Source organism: Labrus bergylta, chromosome 3 (genome assembly GCF_963930695.1).
Source record: "Labrus bergylta chromosome 3, fLabBer1.1, whole genome shotgun sequence".
NCBI lineage: Eukaryota > Metazoa > Chordata > Actinopteri > Labriformes > Labridae > Labrus > Labrus bergylta.
This window is the reverse complement of record NC_089197.1, coordinates 33,831,587-33,855,050: the sequence shown is the minus strand read 5'-3', so window position 1 is coordinate 33,855,050 and position 23,464 is coordinate 33,831,587. Positions and strand designations below refer to the sequence as shown.

The 23,464-nt window shown below is 41.2% G+C and overlaps 1 protein-coding gene across 1 annotated transcript in view; it reads right to left on the bottom strand.

Annotated features, from left to right (window-relative positions):
* The window catches only part of chsy1 (chondroitin sulfate synthase 1), a 42,978-nt gene that overhangs the window by 4,847 nt on the left and 14,667 nt on the right, over positions 1-23,464 (bottom strand). The gene's annotated exons all lie outside the window — the stretch shown is intronic.

The following is a 23,464-nucleotide window of genomic DNA, read 5'->3' as shown; positions in this document are numbered from 1 at the left end:
TCAACAGTTTGCTTGCAATCTGTAGAGGATTTATTCCTCTTCTATGCACCTGTTTGTATTCTTTTAAGGCTTTGGTTCTTTTCAACCCTATGGATCATTAAAATAACAGAGATTAAACACTTTGTTTGAAAAGTATTAAGTGTCAAGGTTTTTGACAACCTCAACTCACACCTTCAGCAAAAACAAACCCATTCTAATAGGGTTTGGTCGTTGGGCCTTACATTCCTCATCATTTCATAACAGAAAAAGTCTTTGTTCAGTATTTTGTTGATTCAAACTCCAAACAAAAGACCTGGATGTGTGAGCAGCAGCACCCAGAGCAGAGTCCACTTCTGAGTGTTTACAGGCTGACCTTAGCTTCAGGTGGTTTAACCTGGTTCTCAATCACAAGAGGGTTTAAATGGGTAGACATTGGAGCAGCTGGAGGGATGGGAATCATGGTCAAGATGTCTCTGAAGGAAGGGGGAATCAGGACTCTGGGAAGTCTCATTTCAGAGGACCAATTACTAATTTCTGGACCACTGTCACAGGATTGTTCCCCAGAAAAGCCCATACAGAGAATGAGACAGGACAGGCATGGAATCTGTGAAAAGTGATACCTGAAGTGGAATATGTTCACAGTGACTGACTAAGCAGGTCTTTGCTTTTCCATGGAATTAACCTGCCCTCTCTACCGCATTCCTGAGTGCCACAGGGCCCAGCCTGCCAATCAAAACACCCAGAAAATGTGTCATTAAAGGAAGTCTGTGTCCTTAGAGATAAACACTAAGTCTTCACACCTTAAACCTGACTGCCGAGTGAAAAACACAAACTCAAGTAATGTCCTTTAAAGGAAGAATATGCAAATTTTCACACTTAAATGTAATAGAAATCAAGTACATCCTCTGAAAATAACTCTGTGAGTCATGACTGTCTACAATGGGTGTAACACCCGAGTCCCACTGTCTGTGATGTTTTCAGAGTTTTCAGAGTCCTATCTTCACTTTGTTTACATCGCCCGGACGGCCGGCTGACTCCTCCCCTCGTGTATAAAAGTTGTTTAATTGAGGGACTAGAGAAAAGAAGAATAACATACTGTACTCACTGCTTAACTGTGTTTCTAGATCACGCTCATTTCAGGTAAATTTACATGCAGTGTTAAGATACGAGCATTAGCATGCTAACACAATAATGCACCGCACATTGTTTTGGTTTCATGCTGGTGCTCAAGGGCGACATCTGCTGGATCAAAACATCACATATTCTTTCAATAAATAGAAAATACTTCCTCTAATTTTGTTTAAGAAGAATTATTTATTTATTTACTAGCCCCACGTACAGAGGCTGTAGTCCTTGAAGCAGACGGCCCGGGTACGAACACAACCTGTGACTACGTTCTTGCATTTCATTCCCAACTTTCTCTCTCTCTCCCCAATTTCTGATTCTGTCCACTGTCCTGTCTGTCCAATAATAAAGGATACAAAAACGTATATATTTGCTAATGAGGAAGATGCTTCTTTGAAACTAGAGACAGCCATTACATCTCTCCTTCAAAGACAGCAGACTGCCACGATAAACAGTAATTTACCTCACAGGATGCCTGCTGCCATCACTGGTTAATGTATCCTAACCCTAGGGCAACAACGCCCCTCCAACAAATTGAGGTTCACCAGCTGTATAGAGCGCCACAGGAATGAGTCCTAAAACCCGGAAGTTAGCATTTGAGCACCATGGGGTCTAACGTCTAAAAGTCAATGGGGATTTTAAATGTGTTTGTTTTTAGACGCCTGAAATAAGTTCTGTGGCTAACAAAAGCTTAAGAGATGTTGGCGTGTTGTTAGACCACATAAACTATGTTAGGTAATTCCCCCACTTGTGAATTTTGAAGTTTTTTACGCGTCTTTAAAAAGGCGGTTGCTAACAAGTGGCTAAATGTGACTACAGTGGTTTTCGGGGACATTAAACGTCCGTTCAAACATCCTAAAAATGGTGTTCATCTGTGAAGATTATCCTGCCGAACAAAACGCCTACGCATCAGAAATGTGTGTTTGCCACAGAGCTTATTTTCTGCAATGATCCAAAATCCCATAGGGAGAATTCTCATTAGACCCCATGGAGATGCTACTTCCGGGTTGGCCTAAAAAAAACATGTCATATGGTTTGTTCTCTATTTGCAAGCCCCACTTATCCGTGCAAAGCATGCTGGGATACCATAGTGACACAGACCAGGCTGACAGCACAACGTTTTAACATCTTTTTTTTTCCATCATTAGGGTAGACAATAAAGTATTTTCTGTTCTTTTTCTATTCTATGATCAGTCTGTAGTGCAGGACTCACTCTAACATTTCTGGTGAAAAAATAAGCTTCTTGTTAAAGCTGTGTGCGTTGGTCTGTAATAGTTCTATTAGTGGGACAAAGGTGAGAGGGTTTCAGATTTGTTCAGTGAGAAGTGATGCTGGAGGAGAGCTCAGACTGTATCCTGCAGGGTAATACCAGAGGTCATCAGCTGACAGCTAATTGGCCAGGATGGTTACGTCCGTCTCCTGCAGCTTCACCATCGTTAGCACCCTTCATTCATTCATGACCTCCACTTTGTGCTCACCTCTGAAGCTTAGGACTCATTAGTGCAATTATTTACAGTCATTCACCTCTCCCTCCCCAAATCTAGAAGCTCCTCTGAATGAGTGAAGACAGTGTCATGTCCTTGCCATTCTCTTTTGTCAGGCTGCCCTAATAAATCTCGAGAGACTCTTCAAGTGGTCCAAAATGCTGCAGCTCAGGTACTGACTAGAACTCGGAAAGATATCACATTACTATGAATATCAGCTTCTCTGTAGTGGCTTTCTATAAAATCTAGAATACACTGTTAAACATTTCAAGTTGGTTTAACTTAAAAATGCAAGTTAATTTGCTGCCTTGAAAAGATAAGTTAAGTCAACTTAAAGACACACTTTGTTTCAACAATGAAATTCAAGTTAAAGAAGTTGAATTCAACAACATAGTTGAGATAACTACAATCTTGTAGTTATCTCAACTATGTTGTTGAAGCTCTGAATTATTTTTGGCTTTTGATACCTTGTTGTTTCAACTTAATATCGCAAATTAAAACAATGAGTTATGCAACATTTATTTAAAAAATAATGTTTTTAACCTATTCAACAAATCACACAATTCTGTATTGTTTTGATTAACAATTTCAGGTTTTGTTTTAACAATTTTCAGGGCTGTGATGTTTTACAGTGTAGTTACCAAAAGCAGGCTTGCATTCTGGGAGCGTGAGGCGTTTTGGGACCGCAGGAACTTTCTCAGTTCCTCCTGTCCGAAAAAAAACCACTGAATAATGCTGAGAGCTCTTGATAAGATGGTGCCTGACCATTAAGAGCTTTGTAAGTGAGAAGAAGGACTTTAAATTCTTCATGTACTATGGGAGGTAGAGCCTTCAGTCATCCGGCCTCTCTCCTTCTGAATCACCTACCAGTCAGGCTCTGGGAGGCAGAGAGTGAGACCCTCTCTACCTTTAAAGATATCTATAAAAGCTTCTGTTTTGATAAAGCTTGTATTAGGGCTGGCTCAGGCTTGGACCAGCTGCTTTATGCTTAGACTACTCGGGGACCTGGCAGGCTGTGCTCTTGTTTCTCTCTCTTTCAATCACTCTATCAGTATGCACTCATGACAAATTAATGACGACATGGTCATTATCAGAGGGCATTAACTTTCTTTAGGTAAACATATTTGCTTGGCTTTCTTTACTTTTGATAAGAACTTATTTAAAGGTGCCAAACCCATGTGTTCATGAGCTGAGTATGTGTGCTGGGATTGTATTTGTGTAATGATACCATTACTCTGCAAACAAAGACTTAAATATACACACAACAACCATACACCACAGGACTTAAATACTCTGATATTTAACTTTCCTCAGCTTGGCAACTCTCACACTCACATGGGACGTTTTGTTTATGGAACATTTATAATAAGTCTTTATTGACTAAATACACAACAGAACAAACATCGCCCACTTTACTATTGAACACATTCATACACAGATAACGTCTCCCCCCTTTAAATACTTCTTTTAATAATACGCATGTGTTGAGTCTGCCAGATAAATCAGGTATGACTGAGTCACTTTTAGAAGCAGTGGCCCTGAAAGCTCTGAATACTGCAGTTTATGAAACAGATGCTGCTATATAAAACCCCTTTCTTCATTGATTTGCCGGTTCAGTCGAGGAGAGACTGACAGGGGATGGTACAGTTCTAAATCAGGGGATCAGGGGGCGGCAGTAGCTCAGTCCGTAGGGACCTAAGTAGGGAACTAGAGGGTCGCCGGCTCAAGTCCAGGTGCGGTACCATAATATGTAAGTTGGTCTGGTAGCTGGAGAGGTGCCAGGATGCTTCCTGAGTACTGCTGAGGTGCCCTTGAGAAAGGCACTGAACACCCAAACAGCTCAGGTGTGCTCTCCCTGTGTAGCAGCCCCACTCTGACATCTCTCCACGAATGCATGTCCACAGGTCCTGTTTGTGCATGTGTGTGATTGGGGCTTATGTGGGCGAGAAGCATGTCTCTCATTAAAACAAAATTTAGAATCAATCAAGCGTCAACTCATAACAAGTGTTATCTCGAGACACTTTACAAAAAGCAGGTAAAATACCTTACTTATTGTTATGTTACAAAAAGCAGGTAAAAGACCTCACTTATTGTTAGTGGGTATTCACAATGGAGGCTGAAAAATGAGTGTGTATAAGCCGTATACATGCATAGACTGTGCACTACACCACTGCTGGGACCATGCTGTATTGTTCACTGTCTATCTTTTGCCTTGAAGAATGCTGTGACCTTACAGCAGAAGGAAGTAATGCCTCAGACATGTGGAACAAATTACCTTTATCAGACAGGTAAAGAAGCCAATCTTTCCTCAGAGTCGTGTGTGTGTGTGTGTGTGTGTGTGTGTGTGTGTGTTTGTGTGTTTGTATGTGTGTGTGTGTGTTGGATGGTACCTCATGTGGAGTACGAGCCGGCGGTGAAAGGGCAGCCTGGTGCTCTGAGGCTGGCTTTAATCTGCCGGACAAAGGCATAGCCGGCCTCTCGGCTAACCATGCCAATCTAATTGGAGACGGCATTATGCTGCGTTAATTGGCTTTTTGTAAACAAGCACGCTCTGTCCAAACTCATTTCTCAACTGAAGGAAAAGCCTCTCACACCTGGGACAGCTCCACAGTGGGTCTGGCTAGTGATGGGGGGGGTCACAGCACCAGATGACTCTGTCTATATTAGCTTTCTGACCTGTGGACTGCAGGAGTCAGACTACAGAGACAGTCTGCACGGTCAGGTCATCACGTCGAACACAGAGCTGACTTTAAATCATCCATTCAGAGGGAGACACACTCAGATCAGTCTGTTCACATAAACTGAAGTCCCAAACGTATAAGAGGGACAGCTGGGTTAAAGCAGGACCATTAAAACATCTACAGCTTGTGGCCTGATTGTGAACCAGCAGAGGAGTTTCTAAGGATTTTTGCTCTTTTTTTCCTCTAATGAAAAAACAAACAAAAACAAAAAAAGGTCAGGATATGAAGAAAGAGAGAGAGAGAGCAGGCAGGATATGAGAAGATGACAACAGACTTAAGCACAAAGGGGGAGGAGGGGGAATTCACTACAACTGATATTGTTTAACCCACTATTAGACAGTTGGTTTATAAGCATTCGAACAACAATTTTTTTTAACTTCTAGTAAGCATTTTCAAGTTTCTTTTCTTAGTCAATAGCTTTTTTCACACTTTCACCCCTGAAATCTTTCCTGAGTTGCTTGTTCGAGGTCTGGACCGGACTCTTTATATGTAGAGGCAGAGTGTTCAGGGCTTTGGTGCTGCGACTGAGAGGGCTTGGTCACCTCAGAGTCAACTTAAAGCTAGAAGCAACTGATCTGTAGATCTGAGTGTCCATGATAAAATATGTGGTTTTACAAAGTCTGAGAGATAAGTAGGAGCAAGCCCATTAACAGTCAATTTGTTAATAATAAAATATTAACAAACAAAGCAACCAGCGTGCTCAACTCAAAAACTCCTCAAAGGCAATCAGAGCTAGCACTAAAGCAAAGAAAAGTCAGCACTCGCTATAAAGTGTGAAACAGTGAGCTGAAGGAAACTAATACGTCCAAGGCTTTCATCAGCGCAAGACAAATGTGGGTGTGACTCATTTCTAAACAATCGATGCCGCTGCCAGGTGCCAAAGCTGTGCTTAAGGTAATAATCATCAGTCAGGGTAAAGTCGGGTGAAAAAAATATGTCTTATTAGCATTAAAACATGAAGCGTATTCTGAATACTTCAAGAGAGTTTCAGAAGTTTTGTGAAAACACTTTTAGTAATAGTTTTGGTTAAACAAAGATGAAGACAATCACCGGCACACTGATCAATGTGTCACGAATCAATAATCCACTAAAAAATTACTTTACTGTAACTTTATTGTGAGCAAACAACGTGTATGGTCTTCCAGGTTTGCCCTGCGTAATCACAGGTCATACACAGGTGTGTTAAATACATATGGTCACATGACCAGTCATCACAATAAACATTAGTCCGAGGTCATAGCCTCAAACTGTTACAGTGAAGTCATTTTCAGGGTCACAGATTATTTCTTTATTTTTTCATCGTATATTCCTGCAACCGAGCGGCACCTGAGAATGTAGGTTGGCTGTGCACTTATTGGTTATTTAGACTGATCAATGTGTATTTTTATTCATTAAGCAGATCAATACAGGGAGCACTGGTCTGTCGTCTTCTTCCATTAACACTTCTTCAGGTGCTACGGAGAGACCTGTTCTTGTTCCAGCATCATAAAGCAGCACGCTGACAGATGTTTCTGCAGAAACACCCACAGGGACGTGATGCAAACACTGATAACAAAACTTACACAACTATCTGACTTATCACTTCATCAAACATGAAGAACTCCTGATCTGTAACAATGATTCACTGAATCCCTCCACAGATCAATTTCTCTTTAATCCTTCATCCGACTGAGGTAACGTCAAACGGAAACATTCAGAGATTGATGTCAAGTCTTTGCCTCTCCTGCACAGTCATGTTTCAGTGAGGTCACAGCTGGTCTCTATGAGTCAGCACGCTGGCAGAGTCCCCACAATACAGAGAACTCAGACCTCCCCAAACACTCCCCCCCCCCCTCAGAAACCTCTCTCCACTGTTTCCATGACAGCAAACCCAGTTAATAGTTTCCCTCTACTCCAGCTCTCACACTTACATTTAGTGATAGGCATCATTTTGAGCTTCCAGCAGACATGTTTAAGTCGATTCAGTCTTAAATCATTCATAATAAATACTGTATTTGCACCTTGGGACAAGAAGAAAAGATTACAAGTCAACTGCAATCAAATCAACATCATCAGACACCACCAGAGACTTTTCTAATCATTCACCAAATATCACGTGCTCAGGTCACAGTCAGACACTGACTGAGGGGGGCGACAGCTAAAGGAAACAGGAAGTCAAATGTTTGGTAACATAGTGGATTTTACTTTCAACTTTTTTTTAGATTGATTTTTGGGCTTTTTGTGCCTCCACTTTACAGATAGGACAGTGCCGGAAATCAGGGAGAGAGAGAGACAGAGCGGGGAACGACAAGCAGGAAAGGATCCAGAGGTCGGACCTGAAAACTGTCCACAGCCTCTGCACATGGGGCGCGGGCACTAACCACGAAGCTACCTGCGCCCCTTGAACTTGTCCTTGTCCTTATAAGACAAACCTCTGAAGAACTGAAGAGGGCCTTTCAAGTATCTGCATTCACTTCAATCAAGTCCTGTTTCACTTTGGATTTAACTTTGAATTACCATGACCTGAAACACGTCAAGGCTCAAAGCTAAAAACAACTTCATCCTTCTAACAAGCACTATATGTAAGGATGTGGACCCATCACTGTTTTTAAATGAATAATGTGCTCTGAATGAACATTTCCAGTAAGAGGACAGCTCTTTAATAACTGTCACATACTTTTCAGATCATGTAACACTCAGCCCTCTATCTCCCCCCTGGTCAAACACTCACCTCTTCATTTTAAGGGAATATAATTAAAAACCCAAACAGTGATTCTAAAAAGGCCCTGATGAGCCCTTTAAGAGGTCTGAGTTTTATCATGATGGAGATCAGCATCATGGCTGGATGTGAGCTCGTATTACAGCGTGATGCTGAAAGCTCTCATGAAGGAGGAATGTGAGCAGGCCCTTTTGGTTTGTGTGTCCTATGAGGACTGGACAGGAGGGTGAATGAAGCAGAAAAGGCCCTTTGTTGCCTCCAGCCGGTCCCTCCGTCCAGATGTCCTCCTCTGCTCAGGCTCCCAGGGAGAGATGGGAGATATGGACAATTACAGCTCTATTACAGCTCTCGAACAGTAGAGCTTATTACAGCGCTATTACAGTTTATTACAGCAGAGTTTATTACAGCAGAGTCAGAGCCACAGGAAAAGAAACTTCTTGGATGAAACAATAAAAACCCTGAAACACTTCTAAAATGTGTGTGATGGAGTCTTAAATATATATGTTTAATGAAAGCTGCTGCAAGAGATTTATGAATGATAACTGAGGGGAAACATTTAAAAAGGTGTATATCCTTTTTTGGGGGGGGGGGGTCAACCAAAACATTTTTAAAATTGCAAAAGAAACATTGGCAACTTTTCTGTGCCAAAAATGTATTTGCACAATTTAGATTTGCAGGATTTTTGGGCATAAAAAAAACAGAAATTGGCCAGTAGCGGGTGTCTGGGACTTCTATTTTTGTCGCCGTTGTATCAAACTGGTATCTACATCATCGTACTACAGTTTAAAGTTCTGATTTGGTTATAACCCTAGAGTCTTCATCTCTCCTCTTGATTACCTGTATCATGTATAGAAACACTATATGGTAGAGATGTTTTATTGTAAGTAACATGTAACCTTTCTCCAAAGAGACTGAGTGTATCTAATCTAGTCAAGTGTGTGACAGTTGGCAGAGCAGCCCTGCTAAGTGTATGTGTTATCATCATTATCAGTTGTAGAGAAGTCTGCTAAACGTTCAGGAAAACCATGACAGAGGACAAGTGAACCACAATGACCGAAAAGAAGAACTTTACATTGCTTCACTTCCCTCTGGATGAGTCAGTGTGAATCAGCAGGACACAGCTCCGACCCAGACGTAGAGAGTATTTTGACTCCCAGTTGACGTTTTCTAGAAATGAATTCGTTTTGAGTTCTGGGTCTGTTGGCGTACCAGTCCCACTTCATCGTCTGTAAACACTAACATTTTTTGTATGTTTACACATCACCACACTATAAAAGGAAGAATATGTGTGCATGAGCGTGTTGTTTCATTACAAAGTCACATCTGCATCTACTGGCCTGGCAGTTATACTGCAGCGTTTTTTAGTTGTTCATGTGGATCTGTGTGCACAGAAGCTGTTAGGAAACACTGTCATCAGAATAATGAACTTTTTTAAATATGCGAAAGAGAAACGATTCTGTTTTTCAGTGGTTCGTTTTCTTGTTGATTTGAGCTCTCAGATCCTGTAGGTTCCTCGGGATGGACCTGCTAAGTGTATGTGCTATCATCATTATCAGTTGTAGAGAAGTCTGCTAAACGTTCAGGAAAACCACGAGAGAGGACAGGTGAACCACAATGACCGAAAAGAAGAACTTTACATTGCTTTAGTTCCGTCTGGATGAGTCGGTGTGAATCAGCCTGACCCAGCTCCGACCCAGACGTAGGAGTATTTATACTACAGCATTTTAAGTTGTTTATGAGGATCTGTGTGCACGGAAGCTGTTATGAAAGACTGTCATCAGAATGCTTAACATTTTGGAATATGCGAATGAGAAACGATTCTGTTTTTCAGTGGATGGATTTCTTGTTAAAATGGCCTCAGACTGAGGGCCAAGACGCGTTTTTCTAGCTCTTATTGGGCACGCATAAAAGCTAAAAAAAAGGTCAACCTCCATTTTTGAAGACATTTTCTCTATTTCTTCCAATTAGTAAGCATTATATAATCTATAAATTGTTTATTTATAGACACCATCTGATAAATGGACTTAAAAACCAAATCATTTTATATTCTTGAGAAGGAAAAACAAACAGAGGCGCATGTCCCTGGGTGACCGGTCAGGGCTGCACAGCCGTCAGCGACTAACAAGGCCAAAGCTCGGATTAATTGGCCGTCCTCTAATCCAGATTGTCTAAATCAGTTTGCTTGGAGGTCAAACTGAACGTGAGCACACCGTGAGATGTGGCTGGGACATAGAAGAGGACGTGTAGTCTGTGAGAGATGTTTGGAGATTTTCAGGTAATAAGTAATAATTGAACCTCAACCTTTGTTTTTTCTCCTCTACATTTGTTTTTCTAGTGTTGAAGTTTGAGTAAAAAAACTTTATTAACCGGTCTCAGTGTTCCCAGAGCTAAACAGGGTGAGTACAGGGTGAGTACCTGCCGTTCCACCAGCCAGCTCCCTTCTGTGTCTTGGCTCCTAATTACATCACTAGTGCAACATGTCAGCGCCCGTCATGTGAGGATTCTACCTTCAATTCAGTTAATTGGAAGGACACAGGGTATTGCTGCCCATTTAAATATGAGAGCCTTAGCGTTCTAACAGTAAAGGTAGGTTAATTTTTGTTCTTGAAATATTTTATTCTGTCTCCAAAATGTTTGGAATCTGAATCAAGATTCAATGAGAACCTGATTCAATAAGCAGAATAACAATTGATCCAATTGAAATTGTTCCAAACCCTGAACATATCGTCACCCTGCTATCGTGACAGGGTCATGTTAGGTGATGTCAAAGCAGCCCTGTTCCGAGCAGCCACACAGACAGGCTGATAAAGAGTGACATGGAGAGCTCACATACACTCTCTCAGTATCTACAGAGACTCACAGCTGCTGCAGACCAGCCCCAGCATGGGCGGGTCCCACGACATGACATCCAGGCAGGATCTTAAATTAAAAGCTTCCATAAAAGTAAAGGAAAAACGACCCAATATTGGTTAAAATTTCTCTCTTTTTTTATTGCTGTAGGTAATTATAGCTGTGCTGTGGGCAGCTGCATACTTGTGGAGTGCTGGAGGTACACAGAGCAGCATTTAGAGACAGAGAGCTGCCCAGGGGAGGACGGGAAGGAAGACGTGGGTGAAGGAAAGCTGGGAGACGAGTGTTCTACACACACAGACACAGACACAGACACACACACACACACACACACACACACACACACACACACACACACACACACACACACACACACACACACACACACACACACACACACACACACACACACACACACACACACACACACACACACACACACACACACACACACACACACACACACACACACACACACACACACACACACACACACACACACACACACACACACACACACACACACACACACACACACACACACACACACACACACACACACACACACACACACACACACACACACACACACACACACACACACACACTCTTGACAAAAGAAAGTGAATAGTTCAAGCCTATAATCACCTCAGTCCCCGCCCTAAACAATCTCTCCACTCGGGAGTAAATCTTTGAAGTCTGAGTCTCACTGTGCAGCGTTCACAGCTCTTATCACACTCAGTATGTTCCCTAGTTGAGCTACAGTTAAAGCTCCATTAGCTCATTTAATTGGACTACTGTCCTTGTCCCAGTAAGCACAGGGGAAGAAACCATTTATTGAACTATGTCTGACTCCTGAGTAGGTGGCGATATGCTGCCTTTCAGCTAGTTACCATTAGGCCTTCTCCCTCCCTGTTGACCTTACTAACAAGTAACTAAGCAGCAAACTGGTTGTAGGCCTCTGTACATTTCATACCTACTCTACATTTTAATTTTTGGTACAAATGTTCTGCTATTCCGCTGGCTTATGGTCAGTGTTAATCTTCACACCATTTTCTAACTTAGTCATAGTCTCCTGATGAAAATGTCCTTTATATTTAGTCAGATATTACTCATTTGTTACTGATTTAATTTAGAGGCTGCAGGCTACACATTGACACACACACACACACACACACACACACACACACACACACACACACACACACACACACACACACACACACACACACACACACACACACACACACACACACACACACACACACACACACACACACACACACACACACACACACACACACACACACACACACACACACACACACACACACGAAGTAAAATTATTTATCAAATCGTCAAATAGCAGAGTTTCGTCTCGTCATAGTTTACTAATTTAAAAAGACCTTCTTCAACGAATACTTTCGTCATTTCTTTCGTTGACGAGATTAAAACTGCTTATGGTCATATCTAATGGCAGATGACAATGCTGCTTGTGCTATGCTACCCATTTAAGCTATTAGACTTCTGCATCAACAGTGTGGTATGTTCAGAACTCTGAGTAAGACTTCATTTAAATCCAGTTTAAGCTGGACTAACACATTAGGACTCTTTTACACACTGACACACTGATTGTGTCTAAAGGAGTGAGGGAAGGGAACACAGGACAAAGAAAGTATGAGCACATAATATGTGTATGAGCTCTATTTCAAGATTCCTCTATTTCACTTCCCAAAAAAAACATTAAAAAGCAGAATGGTCTGGACAGAAACAAGAAATCATTATTGAAATTATAACTGGATCTGTCTAGGGGAAAAAGTAACCAAAGAGTGGTCACACAACGAGTCACCCTCAAGTGAGGTCTGGTCCTCCTTACCAACTTCCCAACCCACAAACGTCAGCTGTTTCCAGAACCAAAAGTGTGTTGGACCGTGAAGTCATTTTCTGTTCATGTGAAATGCTCATTCCTAATTGTGAAGATATTAAAATGTTAAACTTTGATATGATTCTAGTAAAAATCAAATACCTGTTTGATACCACAGAAACAAATGTAGAAAGTCCTAGGCACCTGATATTGTGTCATTTTTTTTGTTTCAATTATGAAAAGTTGCAGGTAAACTACTGCACACTATTTGTTGGAAACATATTTGTGCTAATCGTTGTTTCTCTCTTTCACCTTTGGGATACATATTTTTTATTTTTTTTACTGTTTTTAGTTTTTATCATTTTAAAACACGTATTGAAAGTTTTCACAACCTTAGTGTTGCTGTATATTTCATGGTAATATGTGATGTGAATGACACATCCTGATGCACACAATGAGAGCTCATGTGAGGCTGAATGTTTGTAACAACATGCTCCTCTTGAGTGCTACATGTGTGCTGCTGCTGTAAACTAACTGGAGGTTTTATCTGCAGAGTGTTGGAGGACACGTTGGTGGAGCTGAAACATGTACAATCAGTCCCTCCCCCCCAGCACAATGGTGTTGCCCTGAGGGCCGTGGCGGGGTACTAATTACAACCCTGTCCCTGTTTGATCCCACCGACAGCATGGCCATTCGACCCCCAGGTAAAAGTGTAACAGCTGTATGCTTATGGTCCAGATGTCACCTCGTGCAGCAGGCCTGGAAGACTACCTGAGACCCCCTGAGAGTCTTCAGTCCAAACCTGCTGCTCACTGTGAGTCGAAACACAACTGAAGACTGTTTAAGTTAAGAGTTGGTGTTGCTGATCTTAAGCAGTCTGTATAGCCCTATCCACACTCACACACACAGCTCCTAAGTCCGAACTTCGGAGGATGCTGAGTGATTTTTAGCAGATATTTTTACAACCAAATCTGTTGCAAAACACTTTCAGCATAACCTTTAAATGTTCTGCTTTGGTCTTTATAAATACTTTTTAATTGAATGACTGCAGTGATCAGATAAATAACAGCAGTAAACCTGCAGTTCCTGTATTTATCAAAGGTAAACTTCATGTTTTTGTCTTTGAATCAGGCTTCAAGGGGAGAGATGCATCCTCTGTTTCTGACTAAAATAATCACCTCTAACATCCTCATCCTGCTACAAAATTGGTTGAGTGTTTCTACAGAGTATCTTAAAGAAGGTCTGAGCTTTACTTGGAGGATGTAGTTCTTTTACAAGACTCCTAAACTTGCTACCTCCCACATCTGTTAAGAATTTAACAACACAGTTATTTTCCTACAAACCGAGGAGGGAGACTCAGCCTGATCCATGTAAAGCAGATCAGCCAGATCGACTTTGGCTGTATGAAAATAAGCTCTCTATGTAATAACTCCTGATGTTAAAGCACCAGAGGCCTGGCACCCAATCCCAAACATGTGCTCCGCAGGGCGGCAGGATGACGCCTCTCCTAATGAGGTGGCCTCTGGTCAGCGCAGGTCTGACAGGTAGGTGATCCTCCTGCCAAAACAATAGGGACGGAGCGGAGTGACAGTGCACGTTCCCTGGCAGGGCTAGAGGAGAGCTGTGGGGGATGTTGCGAACACTAATAGGATTTATAGAGCTGGAGACTGTCTGATGGAGACATCCAGGGAAAACACACATTCACACACCACATTCACACACCACAAACACACACACACAACATCTCCAAATCTCTGATACTTTTCAAGGCGTTATAAAATGAATACAATCTCCTTTTAATGATTGATAGTATTGACATAAGTATAGAAGCTTTAAAAAAAACATCTTCAGTCATATTAGTAACCCAAAGAGAGAGAGAGCGAGAGAGAGAGAGAGAGAGAGAGAGACAGTGAGAGAAAGAGATAGATAGAGAGGAAGAGAGAGAGAGAGGAAGAGAGAAAGAGAGAGAGAAAGAAAGAGAGAGAGAGAGAGAGATAGAGGGAGAGAGAGAGAGAGAGTGTACTGTCTCTAAATGATACAGGTACATTGGCATTAGCCACACACAATACAACCAATATAACAAACATAAGGTCAAAAGAAGCTGAATGCAGTTATCTAACAAAGACTATGTTTTTTAATGAATGTCTACAAACAGATATCTGCATGCAAGTACAGCGAATAACCCGCTCTTAGGGCGCGGTCACACTAGGCAATCCGTATCATGCCTAAGCACGCTTCACCCCTAAAGTCAAGTTCTTTTGACCAGTGTGACCGCCCCGTACCGTGCTCGAGTACGGTACACTTCATTGGCCATGGCACACTTCAGAGAGGTGTGCTTCGGCACAGGACATGCACGAGCACGAGCACGCGGGTAAACAAACTTTGACAGTCTTTATTATGAAGAAATCAGGAGAGCCAGTAGTTCTCAAAATAAGCCACAAAGTCAGTAATGATGTGCAGACGTAAACCCGACAGATCATGTAAAGCCATACATTTGTTGTTTAACGTCGTTATGTAAGGTAAGAGGTAACCGTGCTAAGGCCCAGTTAGTCCTGGAGCAGTGTGAGTGCAGGCCAGCGGGGACATGGGGAGGGGGGGACAATAGTGCTTAAGCACGGTACAGGACAACTTTGCTAGTGTGAATGCGCCCTAAGTTATATTTAGTTTTGGTCTCTTTAGCTTATTTCTTATTTGTACACACTTAACGCGAGGCAAATTTGTTTACTACTCATCTGTTTTGATTTTATTAAGGCTAAAAGTTATTCATACAACTATCTTTGGATATATGAGGACGCAGATTGACCTTACGAAAGAATGCACTATAGAAACGGGTACAGACTGGAATGACTGAGCTCCTAAACCTGACTCCTTCTGTTTTGATGTAATAATGCAAAAATGTGACTCTTTGACCTTGCCTGTTTTGGTATGCATTCCTGTACTGTTTTTGTTTTTCATGTGTAAGTCTGTGCTCTTTTTTCCTTTTCTTTGTGCTATATAACACGTAAAAATTCAATAAAAACTGAGTTAAAAAAATAATAAAAAAAGTTATTCATACATAATTAGGGGTGTGGTGTAGTTAACTGACGTGGGCGAGTTGTAGCTGTTTGTCAGGAGGCTTAAGGCCCCGCCTCAGCTCCACCTCTTTGTCTGTTTCTAGATTGATCTAAAGAAAGGTAGAGTCAGCATTTCCAATATGGTGAACGCCGTCAGAAACAGAATCAGAAATACTTTTTTTAATCCCAGAGGAAAATTCGGGCTTCAAAACCCCTCTTTAGAAACTAATGGGTGATGTCACTGAGGCTACGTCCATGTTGTATACTAACTACAGTTGCTCCTAGGGAATACAGCGTCATCAGAATATGTGTTAGAAGATTGCAATGACTATTTCAAAGACTTTCTTAAACTGGTTTCTGGATTAATTAAACCGTACACAGGTATCAGGGTGTGTTAGCACAGAGGCACAGAAAGAGAGGAGCCAATGTGTCAGGTTTGTCGGGTCTGCCTCGTCATAACCTGTGGATTTGGTGAGACAACTATTTCCTGTGAGGAAAGCTGAGAGGCAGAGAGTGGCGTGAGAAGATGGAAAAACTGAGCGCCATTCTAGACAGTCTGCACACTAAGAGGAGGAGGAGGAGGAGGAGGAGAAAAAAGGAGGGAGCTGAGGAGGAGGAGGTGAACGGGTTAATCTGAGGAGAGAGGAGACAGGTCATGATGGATCCAGTATTCAGAGAAAGAGAGATGTTACTCTGTGTCTCTTGGAGAAGAAGCTGTGGGAACCTAAGGCCTTTAAACATCACTCTCCACGCTCCAGTCTACGTCCTGAAAAACTTAAACTGTCCCAAAGTGATCCCATAATCGACATATTGTTTCTTTAACTTGCTGTTGCTATGGATACACCACTACAACGCAGAGAAAATAAAAAACTAGCTCTGTTTGCTGCATTTTCAACAAATCTTAACAAAACGTTCTCTAAAGTGTAAAAGCATCAGCATGGTCAGCCACAGGCAGGCCGGAGGAGGCAGCACATTGAAAAAGTTTGTTTATCGGGAACTTTACACTTTTTTGGGGCCAAAACTGTTTGTTAAAAATGTATCAGTCTGGCTTTGGACCACGCCACAGAACTGAGACTGAACTTAAATGGCAATATCCTGAGCAGTAATGTGTCACAGTTCAGAGTTTTATTTTTACTTTATTGCATGAAGTGGCAGAAGAGTCAACTATACCAGGCGATAATGACAATACTTTGTACTTTATATAAATGCTACATGTAGTTTGGCATGATCACAGTTTCACCTTTAAGAACAGAGAACAACACAGTGGCCAACAGAAAACACAATGCAGCTGTTCAAGTACGAGAACAGAGATCAAACTGGTCGTGTGCTTTCAATGGTCATGCCACTCTCTCAGGGAACAAACGCCACCATCCGCCATTTGCTCCAGGTGAATTCTCCTGGTTACATCCTGCTGCTTTCTATCATCAGCTCTCTCAACTTTCTGCAGAAAAAAATATTTGGCGGCTGGCAGGAGAAACTTAATGAAGTCAGAGTGAATAATGTGACACAGCTCCTCCTGCAAAATATCAGGAGTTTTTCAGAAGTTCTGTGTGAATATGTGAATGCCCTACAACACACACATTACAGCAAGTCCTCAGATCTCTACCCTGGTTTCCTGTGAGTCAAAGGATATATTTTGAAATCCTGTGTCACAATCAGAGAAAAAATAAATAAAAATGAATGAATGTGGAGCCGATAGGATCCTATGAGAAGCATCCTGGTTTCTCTCTCAGCTCCTGCAGACAGACTGATGAGACGTAGACATCAAGGACAGAGTCCAGTCAGCACTCAATCCTGAAGACTTTCTGTTTCCCCCTCTCTGTCTGATGTCATCTCTGCAGCCTCGGGACTATCAACTCTGCCAACCTCACACCTTGGAGGTTCACAGTCTGAGAATGTGATCAATCTGAGCAATGCTGCTCATGAACGCATGCTACAAGGACACCCCCCCTCCTCCTGCAAAGTTCACTGCATGCTAACATGACAGCTGCTTATTTATTACAAAGTCATTAACTGTCTTTAAAACATGCTGGTTATTACAGCTATACACATGTCTGCAAAATATAACAATAAGACATTCCCGACGGTTTCCTCCCTGTCCTGTGACGTTAACGCGGCGCTGTGGGGGAGTTGTGGTGTTTTCCAGGGACGAAGTGAAGGTCTCTCCTCATGGGAGCAGAGCGATGGAGGGTGGAGGGTGTGGTGGTGCCGATCGGCATCGCTGTAATCTCTGTGCCAAGAATGAGTGAGTGTGCTGCGGTCTGCTCCTTTTAATGTTTCTGTCTCTTTAAACAGCGAGGCCACACCCATGTTAGCCACACACAAACCCCTTCATTCACGTTTTCAACCATCTTTGCTATTTAACCCTTTGTTTAGCTGAAAAAAATAATTTAAGACTCTTCTTAAAAACTCTCCTTAAGTCAAAACAAGATCTATTTTAAAGGAGTTCAGTTCATATCAGTATGCAACAAAGAGGAAATCTTAAGCTGGGGTGGTGACAGCGGTACATCCTGCTGACCAAACTCTGGATAAAATAAAGTTCACAACAATGGTAGCAGTGGGCACGTGAGTGATTTAGGAATAAAACCATCAACCCTCAATAAAGAGAAAAGTTCTCTCTCCATGCTGGTGACATATTGTAACTCTCTCGTTTTAAATATGGCACAGTCAGTTCCACGTGCCACGACTTGCTATAAATGACATCACGACCCACCAAATGGAGCGCGCTTTATTCTGTGTGTAAAGTTAAGTTAGATGCATGTCTGAAAAACTCTGAAACCTAGAGGTAGGTTATGCTATAGGATCGTTCAGGCAAACAGACTCAACTGCACCAACGCCGCTCAGCTCAACAAATCAGAAGGCAATACATTGACAGTAGGTCATCCCACAGACCGCTGGCTGCTGTTCCCTTAATGCCACTGACTGACCTAATTGACGGGTGCTCTTTAGTGAGTTACTTTTTTAACTTTAGTTAACTTAAAAGGAAAACTGAACTTCTTTAAACTTTTTTTCCCATCCTTAAAGACCTGAAGAGGGGAAATTAAGAACTGAAAAAGCCTGTGAAGGTTTTGTTTTTGTTAACTTTTGCCAGGGATGAAAGGACCGAATATTCTGTTTTATTTAATACTATAATCATACCAGAGCTTTAAACTCTGGAATCAGGACAACTGTAGCTGCAATATTAATTTCATGGAGTATTTGCTAAGTAAGGAAATCTCAGTACTACATAAAACCTTGTCCCTGGATTCCCAGAAATAAAATAATTGCCTTAATTTGTTTGAGATCTAAAAATGAACTGATCTGCGACCTGACTGATGTGGAAGCATCTTCATGACATACCTGAGGACAATCCTCCCTCTGTCTGTGCTCCTTTTTCAACAAAGAAAGCTTTCTAATCACACAGCTACGCACACTCTCTGCACGGAGGGGAACACATTCCTGCTCGTCCACGTGCATATGCATGAATCTGACTTTTTCCATTTATGACACAGCAGAGCAAACTGTGTTCTGTATGTGAGCAACTCCATCAGGCCTCTCTGCACACACTGATTACCTGTTCTCTACACACTCACACAGGGGCAGCACCCGGCAAGGTGATCAACCAGCAGCTAACACCACGACAGATCATCCAGCTGACAACTGACTGTAGCCTCACTGCATTCAGAGTTCTAGGGCTGCAACCACAAATCGATTTGATCATCAAACACTTTGAAAAAACACTGTCAAAGAACTCATTACAAATATAAGTCCTACATTCAAAGAACACAACTATTGTCCTCAGTCAGTGAAGTAAAGGAATTGTTTTTTTTAAACACACCTTGTATATATTTGTATTTGTGTTAGTCCATGGTCTGTTCAAGCTTTTTGATGAATTATTTATAATTTCATATAATTCTAACACCTCAGGGACCTTCAAGAGTCTGTGTTCTGTGGAAAAATGGAAATGGAATGGAAAAATTTATCAAATTAATCAATGAATTGATAAATGGTCAACCGATTATTCAATAATTAAAATGATAGTTATTTGCAGCTCGAGGAATTCAAGATGCAGGAATTTTTTTTGAAATAACCTGTTTTGTTTTTAACAGCAGTGCAGTTACTTTGAACTGAACATGTTTTTTGAAAAACAGCTACAAACATGCTCAGTCCTCGTGACAGCTAAAAAACATCAGTATGGCTCGTCTGGGACGCTGCAGGAATTTTAAGAATGTCTGCATTCTGATTGTTTTCACCCAAAGTTAACATGAATGACACATTTTTACTCTGCAGTGACCACACAGTATGTCCTCAGTAGGGTTGCCATAAAATCGCATTTTTAACTTTGTTATGATTGTAGAAACAAATTTAAATAAAATCAATCAATATTGATACCTGTTTGGATACTACGGCAACAAAAATAGAAATCCTAGACACATCAATATTTGGTAATTTGCTGTTTTTGGGAGTTTATTTGCAGGCAGACATACAAATGCTGCATGTCAGTTAAACTAATGATTAATATTCTTCTCAATGGAGGCCCACAATGCCAGTTCAACGTCGTGTCTAAGCTGTAATACAGCCCCCTGCCACTAGTTGGGGCTGTAGCTCGTTAATGGGCCTGCTCTCATTGTTCTACTGTCTGAATGTAAAAGCACAGGGGACAGATGGACATCAAAAGAAACTGGAGATAAAGTTGCTTGTGTCAGGATAAAGTGGCTTATCGACCGGAGCAACGGGTCATCATTGCATGTGGACGTTAACCTGCAAGGAGTACTGAAGGCTAACGTTAGCCACAGTCTGCAAAACAATTGGGTATCATTTACCTGCAGACACCGTGACCCTGTGTCTACCTATAAATAAACTGTGCTCAGTGTCGGCTGTTTTCTGAACGAGAAGTTGGAAAGTCTGAATTTAAATTGCCGTTTAATCGACAGGGAAATAAGTCGCCTGGAATGTCACTATCGCATGTGCTTTGATGATGATCACGACCTCTTCTTGTACACAGTCTGTAATTTAAAGCGGTTCATCACTGATTCAACATGAAAGAGAAACACGAAGACAACACATTCCTTCACATTAACACACAGTGAAGCTGCTGTTTCAACAGCGCAGCATCATGTGCCACTAGTTTAACAGTTAATGCAGAATGTTCCTTTACAGTGTGAAGACAGTACAGTGTTTCTCACTGCAGCTGAAAGATCTATACCCATTTGTTGATCAGTCTGTATTCAATGAGATCCGTACTAAAATGTCAGTGTTTGAAGACCTGTGAATAAGAATGAAGCACTGCTGCACGCTCTGTTTTCATTTAGATACAAAATATGCCTGAAGGTCTGTAGTTTTTTTTTTTTTTTTTACTTTTTGATTCCATCAATTAATTAGAATAACAGATTCAATCATTTTAAAACACATGGTGTCAAAAGGTATCCAAGAATCCAAAATGATAATCTTTCTGCAGACTTAAACCTCTCCTGCAAATGTAAGCAAGTTCTATCTGTTTCATTGTGTATCAGTTTGTACATTGTGTATTTGTGCTGGGCATTTTATTCACCTGTAAATCCTTTGTATGCAGAGGCAATTGACTTAATTTATAAACATACATTTAATTTTTTTCTGAGTTTTTGGCTCCCTGCACCCATAAATGAAAATTCAAGATTTTCATAAACCGGAAGAGTGGTTGGGCTGTGCTAAAAAAATAATAAATATGACAATATATAGTCATGTTTGGTATCGACCTATGGTGTTGGTCACAATAACACCTTAGCCATAGCTCTGGAATTAACATATTTCAAAGTATTTCTGGGATCTCTGTTTTAAGTTGTTGGATCCTTATGCCTCTGCTGTTATTCTCAAAAGTAAAGAACAGCTGTTGTAGTGAATTCTGTGTATCCAAAATCAATATAGGGTTGTGGGAAATAACCTGACCAAATGTGTGTCTCCAGAGAAGCGAACATTAGCGGCCCAATGTCTCCTTGAGTAAATTATATCCATAAACTGATGTAATGATCAGACTGTTAATCCCTCTGTTTCACTACATGACTAGGAACGTAAGAATTCCTCGCGACACAATAACATACAAATATGAACATTTAAATCAATGAGACAAAAATATATAGTACACTACTTTTTATAACCAGCAGTGGGCACTAACTGTCTAAATGCCAACGTTTTTTGTGCAATTTAGACAGTGTGCAGGTGTATGCATGATATTTTTGTAAATTAAAAAGCTGAAATATTTTTTTTTACTAGAATCACATCAAAGTTTAAAAAATAAATGCTGGTATAATGAGACCCCTGGTGACATTTTGTTGCTTCTTCTAGCTTCAAAACCAGAGCTAAAGTAGTGATTAAGCAGCCACACTTAAATGCTGGTTTCTTCAGTCACACCTGAGCATTGGTTTGGGTAGGAGCAGGTGTAAACTTTGGTATACCGCGGTGTTAAATCCTCTGTACACAACAACATACGGCCTCAGGTAGTTATGAAGGCGTAGTGGTGTCAGTGCTGGCGTCTCTATGATCTCTGCATGGGAGGAAACACATGGTGGGGACGTGATGCTCATTGTAAGACTCTTAGCAGATAATCTCCTCTAATTGGATGCTGGGGGCTTAACGACACCGCTGTGATTGACTGTGATGGCTGTTTTCCTGATTTGAGCAAAGTGAATGGGCCTGTTTTTCTGTCTACTTGGACTGCCAGCTCGCATTTTTAATGTTGAGTTAAATAAATCAGATACAGGGGAATGATTTCTTTATTATGTCAAATATAAACATCACTTTCTGCACAAGCATGGTCTCCCTACAAAACTAAGCAGTTATCATTGATATAGCACCAAATCCAGACTAAAGTTATCTGATGACATTTTACAGATAGAGGAGGTCTAACATGAATTCAACGTTTTAAAAAGTCTAAAGGTTTTGTAGTGTTTAGTATTCAGTGTGCAGACAAGCAGAGCTGTGTGACGTCTAGTCTGAGAACAGGAGATGGTAAACTGATGCTGCTGCTCATGTCTGTGTGTCTACTGTCTGTTAGATTAAGAGTGACACACTCATTAAAAACATTATAATAAAACAAGAGAAGCAATTTAGAGTTGAATGTTAAACTGTGATGTGATTCTAGTAAAAATCAATGGATATATTTTTTTTTCCATATTATTTTTTGGGGCCATTTTCTTTGCCTTTTGAGGACAGGACGGCTGAAAAGAGACAGGACATGTTGGAAGGAGAGACAGATGACATGCAGCATTAAGCCTGGCCTGTGCGATTTTTATCAGATTGTATAAAAGTCGAGGCGGCATGTCAGCTCACACTGTACGACTGAATCGTTTACAACGCCCGACCAGACCTTATGTGCTCATCAAGACGGAGCTTTGACAATTGTTAATAAAGTTTCATTTAAAAAAAAAACAAAGGACGATGGTTGGTGAAAGAAAAGGAAGTTGAAGTTGTTGTAGGATATAGAAAAGTTGATACAATCGTAGATATATGGATACAAGTTTCAGAAAAGTCCTGCACTGATGATCTGTACAGAAAAGTAAAAAAAAAGAAAACACTGGGTCGCCATGACTACAGTCCTCCTTTGTCTCTCGTGATTATATTGTAGTCACACATAACTTCTGCCGGACCCTTTCATGACGTTATCGTCAAGATTTTAAATTCTAAATATCAAACATGTTTGAAATAAATCGGGGCGT